At 44.7% G+C, this 8,933-nt stretch overlaps 2 protein-coding genes across 2 annotated transcripts in view; one reads left to right on the top strand and one right to left on the bottom strand.

Annotated features, from left to right (window-relative positions):
• Nucleotides 1-1,798, bottom strand: part of cab39l1 (calcium binding protein 39, like 1) — a 14,987-nt gene extending 13,189 nt beyond the window's left edge. Inside the window, exon 1 of the mRNA XM_037676027.1 lies at nt 1,546-1,798. The gene's annotated coding sequence lies outside the window, so the exon portion shown is untranslated. The remainder of the gene's footprint in view (nt 1-1,545) is intronic.
• A 4,162-nt stretch (nt 1,799-5,960) lies between these two features.
• Nucleotides 5,961-8,933, top strand: part of LOC119409163 (PHD finger protein 6) — a gene marked incomplete at its 3' end in the record, with an annotated part of 14,087 nt that continues 11,114 nt past the window's right edge. The window contains 1 exon segment of the mRNA XM_037676026.1: nt 5,961-6,108.

Here is an 8,933-nt window from a genome sequence, read left to right as displayed (position 1 = left end):
AGATGTTGGATGCTGCAGATGTTGGATGCTGCAGATGTTGGATGCTGTCTATCATGGTGCACTAAGATTCATAACTGGCTCTGATTATCGTACCCACCACTGCACCCAGTATTCACTGGTTAACTGGACATCATTAACGTCACTCTCCCACTGGTACATTTTCATCTTTAAACCACTTCCTGGTCTGCTGCCTTCATACATCTCCTCCTACATGTCTCTGTGTGAGTGCAGCTACAGCGTGCGCTCTCAGAACATTATTACCTGCAGTGTTCCCTCAGTGAGGACTGAACTAGACAAAAGGACCTTCTCCTACTCCGCTCCTGTTTCCTGGAATATCTTACAAAAAGACCTGAAGCTCTCGACCTTTGACCTCTCTAAGTGGCTTTAAACATCTGTTGGACTCCTGGCAGGGACCAATGCTGACATGTTCCTGTTTTTAGTTTTCTACATTCACCTTAGAATCTAGATGTTCTTTTTAACTACTGTTTTCTTGTATTTGTTCTTCTCAATTTGTATTATTTTTATGATTTTTTTTGTTGTTGTCATCACTATTTGTTAAATCAGGTCTCTCTTGTAAATGAGTCCCTGAGGCTCAGTGGGGTTAACCTGTAGAAATAAAGGTTGAATGACTGCTGTGGTGGCCATCTTGAACAGAGTCGACGTCATACGTTACAGATGTGCATTTAATTTCATTAAAATGTGCCCAGTCAATTAGGAGATATTTTGCAAGCAGTACAAAGAACACAGGGGCAGAAACTTCAGAGACAGCGTGTAAAAAGCAGTTTTTCTTTTACGTTGTGATCCACAACACGTTTTAAGTTTAGAATATTAAATATTTTTATAATAATTTCTGAAGTCCTCCAGCTGAGACTAACAAGATGAGACGCAATATAGATTATAGGCTTTTTTGTAGAGTTTAAAAAACAAAACAGAAAAATGAGCTGTGGATGTTAGCATTAGCCGCCAAGCCTGTTATTGTTATGTAAGCTCAGACCACAATGCATTATGGGCTATTTCTACTACAGTACTTTTACTGACTTATGTGTCAGATTTATATTTAATAAAATCTTCCAGGTAACAGCTTGACCACTAAAGAACTACAAAATGGCCGCTGGTTCAGACCCAGCCCGGCAGTCTGGGTGTAGGGTCCTCCTGGGAGAAAGGGGGGCCCCTTCACGGCTGTGCCCAGGGGCCCCCGTGCTTCACAGTCCGCCCATGGTTCGTGAATAAAAAGATGAAGAACTCGTCGTCATGGTGGCCAGACGTCAAATAAAACCCGGTTTGTGCCGCTCATAAACCGAGTTTGGACCTTAAAATGTGCGATAGCTCCAAAGAAATACAAGAAAGCCGAACCGTGAAAAGTTGACGAGGAAGAACCGCAGGGGGAACAATGACGTCAAAACGTCCAAGTTACATCACGTCTATCTGCAAAAGTTCAGCTCGTGACCCAGTTAGAGACGAGCGGGCGAGCGGCGCCGGTTACTCAAGTCCGGCTCCGTGAAACCCTCAGAACCACCCGAAACATTTCAGCACGAAAACACTCACCGAGAGAAGATCACAAACCCAAAGAAGCTCGGGTTTGTGCAGGTTAGCAAGTTGTCACTACTTTATAACAAAAATAAGTCTGAATCCCGCCCTGTAGCCGCCTGACACTTACTAACTGACCACAAACATGGCTGTTCTTCCAGCTAAACTCTGCTACAACTGCTGCCACCCAATGTCCTAGCTGCACCGAGGAGCTGCTGCCGAGCTAGCCCGTCGGACAACTTCATTTCCCTGTTCTCTGCCCGAAACAGCCGTCCTCTCTTCCCGGGGACACTGGGCGGGGCTTGCTCAAAGTGACGGCCATTAGCGTCAGCCAATCACTGAAGCCAGAGCCGAGCTCGAGGAAACGCCCTCTCCGCTCAGGGTGCGCGTGTTTCCACAGCTCGCGTTACTTCCTGTTGGTGGTGGAAGGACAAACTCCGTTCAAGCTCTTTCTGACGAGCTGCCCCTGAAAATAAATCAAGCGCACCCTATTTCTTGGGAAGTGGCTGAGAAGCAGATAAAAGTCGCGCGTGTTCTACAGAAAGAAGGTTTATTTTATTTACTGCGTCTCCAGCATTAGTCAGTATTTTCATCTTCTGTTATTTGTTCCTTCCGCATGTGAAATTGTCTTAGTTTATGAAAGTTACACGAGAAAAACAAAAGTTTAAAAACATTACGGTACAGAAACTATAGTACACATTACACAAGAATACTCAAGAATACACAAGAATACTCAAGAATACACAAGAATACTCAAGAATACACAAGAATACACAGTTGTATGGAAGCACAGCCATTCTAAAAAAGTGTATCATGTAACATGACATCTTGCATTATTCCAATATTTATGTCATATAGATTTATAAGTTTATGTTCATTGTATTTTCCAGGTCAACAATTTTATGTTAATACAACAAACAACACTTTATAACAAAATAAATCAAGTAATTTCAATATGATTTTATCGTGTAATAATAAAATAATCTATTGTTTGAACATGAAGTAAATAACTGTACCAAGTATGTATATTATACCATCATGAAAACATTTGAAATTAAAACGTTACTGGATGAAAAAATACCTTGCTTGAACAAAACAAAACAAAAATCAGCATTTTAATGTTTATTCGTTTATTTATTTGTTTGTTTATTCAGTTTTGACTTGAATAGCAGAAATACTTCCTTAAATAAACCAGAATGAACTTGGAAATCGTGCGCTACAATTTTCAGGTGTAGCTGCTTCACGAGATGCTCATGCATCAACAAGCCTGACCGCTACATGGAAGCTGTCACTTCAAACAATGCAAAATACTGGAAATGTGTTTTTAAAACATATATTTTTATGGAGTGTGACAAGACATCCAGGTTCTTGGTCATTCTTAAAAAAACAAGACAAGTTTTAAATTTTCTATTTTAAAAAGAGCTATTAGGCAGAGCTTGGAAAAAGTGCCAACATGTCAGGACAGAAACTAAAAGCTAAATGTAACAAAGTTAAGTCAGGTCCTCGGGACGGATTTTAAAAATCGTTGAAACATTTAGTCTTTTGTTAAAAGACTTTGTCTGAGGAGCTGCATTCAGCTCAGTCTTATAAATAACACCTTTTCATAGTGGATCCACCAGTTGCATTAGGAGCAAAACTAATCAAATCCAGGGTCCATAAAGACGAGTTTGAACTTGACTGGGTCATGCAGGCGCTGCGTGTGCCATGAAAGCAGCTGGGCCCTGCAGGTTGCCAGATAAATGTAAAATGTCTTATTTACCCCTCCTTTTCTGTGCACATGTTCAACAAACACAACACCCACCTCATCTTAGAATATCTTTACTCAGCACATGTACCTGTTTAGGTGAAAATACTATGATTGTAAGCGACAATACTATAGTTCATCATTTCTTGTCTGGCGAGGTCGAATGAACCCGACTGGAAACACCAGCGTTTTTGTGCAAACCCCCATTTATAAACCCAATAAACATGGAAAAAATATGAGCATTTCCAGATGTTGCTCTTGTGTAAACAGGACCTGAGTTTGTTGCAGCGCCTCACGCTGAACACGTCCTCTGAAGGAAAGACGAAACGTTTCAGCAAGAAGAACCGTCCAGAGGACCTTGTTCGATTCATCTACCTGGATCACTGAGCAGCATCAGGACGCTCTTCAGGAACGTTCAACATCTGCACAGCAGAGCACCAAAGCTTCTCTTTAAAACTGTTTTATTCGGTATATGACAAAAACACCAACTCTCCCAGTTAGAGCCAACACTATGTGAAGAGAACCTCTATTCATCATTGTATTTATTTCTTATTTTACTTCTGTAGATTTGCATATTTTATCCCGTGCTCTCTGCTTGTTAGTTTTATTGTAGAGCATTTGGTCGGCCGTGCTGTTGTTTTTAGGTGCTTTATAAATAAAATAGTAAGGTTATGTTAACCTTTGTGAATGACATGTTTGTGCATTGTTGCAAGCCCTCATGAACTCTGTCTACAATGACTCTCAGCTACTGCCACGCCAAATTAGAGCAGAATATCTGTAAAGCTGACTGAGTTATAGCTAATCTTGTGTTTGATAAAGTTGATCGCTGTAGCAGCCATCTTGAACTGAAGTGACTCTAAAAGTTGATCAGGTATAGATTACTATAAGATACTATAAGATACTATATAAGACTATAAGATTACTACAGTATATCCAATGATTACTTTTTGAGCGGTTCTTCTAAATCTGTGCAGTGCTTCACGATATATTCCACTAACAGACAAACGAGGCTTCACACTTGTGCTCCACCTAGACCTCACAAGCGACATGGGACCATATCGTGGCTGCACCACCTGCAGAAGGTGCAGCGATGGAGCAATGCATTGTGGGTCAGAGCGACAGTCTAAGGCAGAGGCCTTAATGGTCCATACCTCGTGGCTGTAACTGGCTTGAGGGACATAAATCCATTCCTCCACTAACTGAAGCTAAATGCATTTCTCTGGCTCAAGATTTCCTCGTTTGAGTTTTTACTTGATCTGAACTGAGAAACGACACAGTCCTGTTCGGTGTCATGCACGTGACACGTCCCTACTAACTATGAATTTACAGTGGAGGGGTTTTATATTAAGCATAACTTAGCAAGGGGTGGCACAGTGCCTCCGTTTGTAGAGCTGCTGCCTCTCAACGACAAGGTCGTCGGTTTAAATCCCAGCCAGGGGCCTTTCTGGGTGGAGTTTGCATGTTCTCTCCGTGCTGCGTGGGTTTTCTCCGGTACTCCAGTTTCCTCCCACAGACCAAAAACATGCATGTTAGACTGATTGGTAACTCTGAATTGTCCCTAAGTAGAGAGAGAGAGTGGTTGTTTGTCTCGTTCATGTCCCTGTGATGGACTGGAGACCTGTCCAGGGTTTCCCTGTGATGGACTGGAGACCTGTCCAGGGTGTCCCTGTGATGGACTGGAGACCTGTCCAGGGTGTCCCTGTGATGGACTGGAGACCTGTCCAGGTGTCCCTGTGATGGACTGGAGACCTGTCCAGGGTGTCCCCCGCCTCTCACAGAGTGCTTTTTGTGGGCACCAGTGAGCACCATGGAAAGGAAGAAGTGTGTAAAAGACAAGATGGTGACATTAGGTACGGCTGTGTATGTCTTAAAACGTCCCAACAGGTTAATGTGTGCTGATCTTGTGCAAAAGTTCAATTAAACAATTCAAAACAGAAGATAAAGCACATTGTAGTAAATATAGACTTCCTAACCAAGCTTGACTGGCATTTATATATTATACGTCTATATTTATAGTAATTTCTGAGACTGGAAGAATTCTGGAAAATGTCCTGATGCATGTTCAGTAATCCATCCATCCAACCATCCATCCATCCAAACATCCATCCAAACATCCATCCATCCATCCATCCATCCAACCATCCATCCATCCATCCAAACATCCATCCATCCATCCAAACATCCATCCATCCATCCATCCATCCCACCCACCCCTTGGGGAGTAGTGGCACAGAGGTTAGAAGATGGGCCTGTGATCGAAAAGTCGCAGGTTCAACTCCCAGTACCGACAACATCAAAATGTGGGTGGAAAAGGTGGAACACCCACACCTGCCTCCACCCTCATTTGCCCCACTCTGGGCCCCTGAGCAAGGCCCTTAACCCCCACCATTTGCTCCTAAACAGGTCTCTCTTGAAAATGAGTTCTCGTGGCTGGTGTTTATATCCATGGTCCAGATGACCTGACTGTCCATTACTGGATTCTGTCCCTGGATGATTGAGCATGAACTTTGATGTTGTTGACACACACGTCTCAATTAAATGTTAAAATCACTTATTTTCTATAAAACAAATACTAGTTGAAGATCCACGGTCTTGTTGGATTTGTTCATGTTTTTCTAACGTAAACAGTTTATCTTACGACAAGGAACACCTTCTCCGAGTTGACTTTTATTTTGAAAGACGCACCCGGAAGTCGCGCTGCGCCTCGTCGCTGTCAGCTTCACGCGCGTGCGGAAAACACCAGCTCAGTTGTGAAGGACGGGAAGAAGCCAGCCGCGCTCCGGGACGCTTTCCCCGCCTGTTCGTCCGCGTCCAGCCCTGCGAGGTCGTCTGAGCAGGTGAGACGAGCCGTGGGGCTGTCCGCGGGCGCTTCCTGCGTGTCGTGGCCTGCCGTGGGCTCAGGCCGGCCCGCCGCCGTGCGAGCCGAGCTGCCCTCTTCACTCCGGGAGCCGTCTCGTGTGGAGCTCCGCTTCCAAACGGCACGAAGCCCCGCGCCTCGCACGCTAATCCCCCGCATTTAAAGTGGAAACAATGCGTGTGTCCGCCGTCCAGCCAGCTGCGTGGCGGCCGGTCGGTTCTCCACGGCCGGGCTGTGTTGTGCTGCCCGCTCGGGCCTGCGCGCGTGAATCCCGCGGCCGCGGACTCTTTCAGAGGCGGCGCACACCCCCTTTAATTCAAAAGTTCTGAGCAGGACCCTGCGGCCGCCCTTCTGCCTGTCACTCGTTTCTCCTTTTGTTCGTGTCAAGCTCCTCCAGTGTCGCCTGGCAGTGAAGCAGTGTGGCACGAGGGCGTTTGGCGGGCATAAATAAGGTTATTTGTTGTTGTTTACTGTTTACTCGGCAGGATGGTGCGTTCAGGGCGCCGCGGAGATCCTGGCGCTGCTGCCTTCATGGAGCGGCTGCTGGTTTTTATTACACACCTTCATGTGTGGACGAGACAGAAACTGGAAACTTCAACCCTCAAAGTTTTTAGGATCCCCGACGGAAATGTAGCTGCAGGGTTCAGCACTTATTTTCAGCCAATCCTGCGTTAATTTTGAGTGAATTAGGATTATTGATAATCATTATTCTACACAGAGGTCAGGAACTGCAGATGGGAAAAATTGCTGCAGATTAAAAATCATCCAATCTTACCTTTTATTAATGTTTTTTGTCTAGTCATTCAAGCCCTAACATGCTCTAAAACTGGTACATTTTCTTTTACAGATTTATTTTAGAACTAAAAATAAAAAATATGTTTAATCATTAAGAAAATCTCCTCCAGATGTGGGGAAGCACATCTGCCATGCGGCTGAAATGAAAAATAAAACCCGTTTGCTTCAGGTTTGTGTTCCCCCTCTTGTTTTGAGCTTTAAGCACCTCTTGTATGTGCATTTCATTCTCCTAGAACCTTTTTCACAACATTATTTACAAAAAGTTTCCAGTAAAACTGAGGCAACTTTCAGCTGAATGAATAAATGTCAGTGCTGCTTAACGCGGTTTCATCCTGACGGCAGATCAGAAACCTGTGCGAGCACGAGTCTCACAAGACGGATGCTCCCTCCGACTGAACCTTCTTGTGTGTTTGGGTGAAGCACCTCGAGGCTTCAGGCCTTCCTGCTCATTTTGACCCAAGGACAGCAGGAGGGTCACACCTTCAGTCAGTCCCCCCTCTGTCAGTGGCTGGTCTGTAGATCTTAGAGCAGTGGGCTCTGTCAGTGGCTGGTCTGTAGATCTTAGAGCAGTGGGCTCTGTCAGTGGCTGGTCTGTAGATCTTAGAGCAGTGGGCTCTGCCGCTGTGGTCCTGCAGTGAGCTCACGCGGGACCTTTTGGAGGTTTCACCTTGGTGTTTCCAGGACACGCAGCCGCTCTGTTGATTCGTTCGATGCTCCACTTCCAAGTGACTCCAGTGATTGTCCAGCCAGAGGTTAGTTTCCAGCTGTTTGTGGGAGAAGGAGCTCAGGCGACTCATTTCCAGAGGTTTTTATTTATTTTTTCACACTTTGAACCTTTTCCACTTTGGCTGAAGAAGACCAAACAAACACGTGTTCTTACATTTGACTCTTCAGGGGGTGTTCGACTCCCGGTACCAACAGCATCAAAATGTGGGGGTGAAGCACCCACACCTGTCTCCACCCTCATTGGTCCCTCTCTGGGCCCTTGAGCAAGGCCCTTATCCCCCCCCCCCCACCTGCTCCCCTGAGCACCCCGGCTGGCAGCTCGGTGTCTGTGGTTGAGTCAGGAAGAACATCTGGCGTAAAACAACCACTGAGTGCTCGTGTGAGTTCCTTCACTGTGGCCTCCCCTGAAGAAGGAGCAGCTGAAAGAAAAACATTAGGGGCGCACGAGATTGGATTTTTTGCCGATGGACGGGCTGTGCTGAATAACAGCTGACACTCAGCTCTTTACAACAATCTGTGCCTCATTCACACAGCTCTATACTAGATCTCTACAAAGACTAATCAGAGCTTTATCACATGCACTGATGGGACACACCAGAGGCAACGAGGGGCTCAGTGTCTTGCCCAGGGTCACTTCAACATGTGGCTGCTGGTGGATTCAAACCCCCAACTCCTGCACTGGAGGACGACTGCTCTAACCACTCAGCCACCGCCGCCCATATAACCGATACCAGTACCGATATTTCCCCCTAGACCTACTCACAGAGACTAGATGTGTCTGCTGTGGAATCTAAACTCCACCTGTTCAATAAGTAACGGTGCATTAATAGATACACTTGACAGTTGCTTAAATTAAGAATTAACTTAAAACAGAAGCCTTTTATATCGGTGAGTTACTTTGATGGAATATTTAACTTTATCGCTAATATCAGTCGATATCGATACCATGCTGATAATATCGTGCATCGTTCAAAAATTAATTAGACAAAGAGTCTGAACACGAGTCGTAATTCTACACCAGATGAAAGACGCACATCAGTGATGTGCACGAAAGAGTGACGTCGTGCAAATAATAATGTGCATGAAAGAGTGACGTTGTTTAAATAATAATTTGCTTGAAAGAGTGACGTTGTGTAAATAATAATGTGCATGAAAGAGTGATGTCGTGTAAATAATAATGTGCATGAAAGAGTGACGTTGTGTAAATAATAATGTGCATGAAAGAGTGACGTCGTGCAAATAATAATGTGCATGAAAGAGTGACGTCGTGTAAATAATAATGTG

Source organism: Nematolebias whitei, chromosome 4 (genome assembly GCF_014905685.2).
Source record: "Nematolebias whitei isolate Nwh7 chromosome 4, NemWhi1, whole genome shotgun sequence".
Lineage (NCBI taxonomy): Eukaryota > Metazoa > Chordata > Actinopteri > Cyprinodontiformes > Rivulidae > Nematolebias > Nematolebias whitei.
This window is presented reverse-complemented; position numbering and strand designations above follow the sequence as displayed.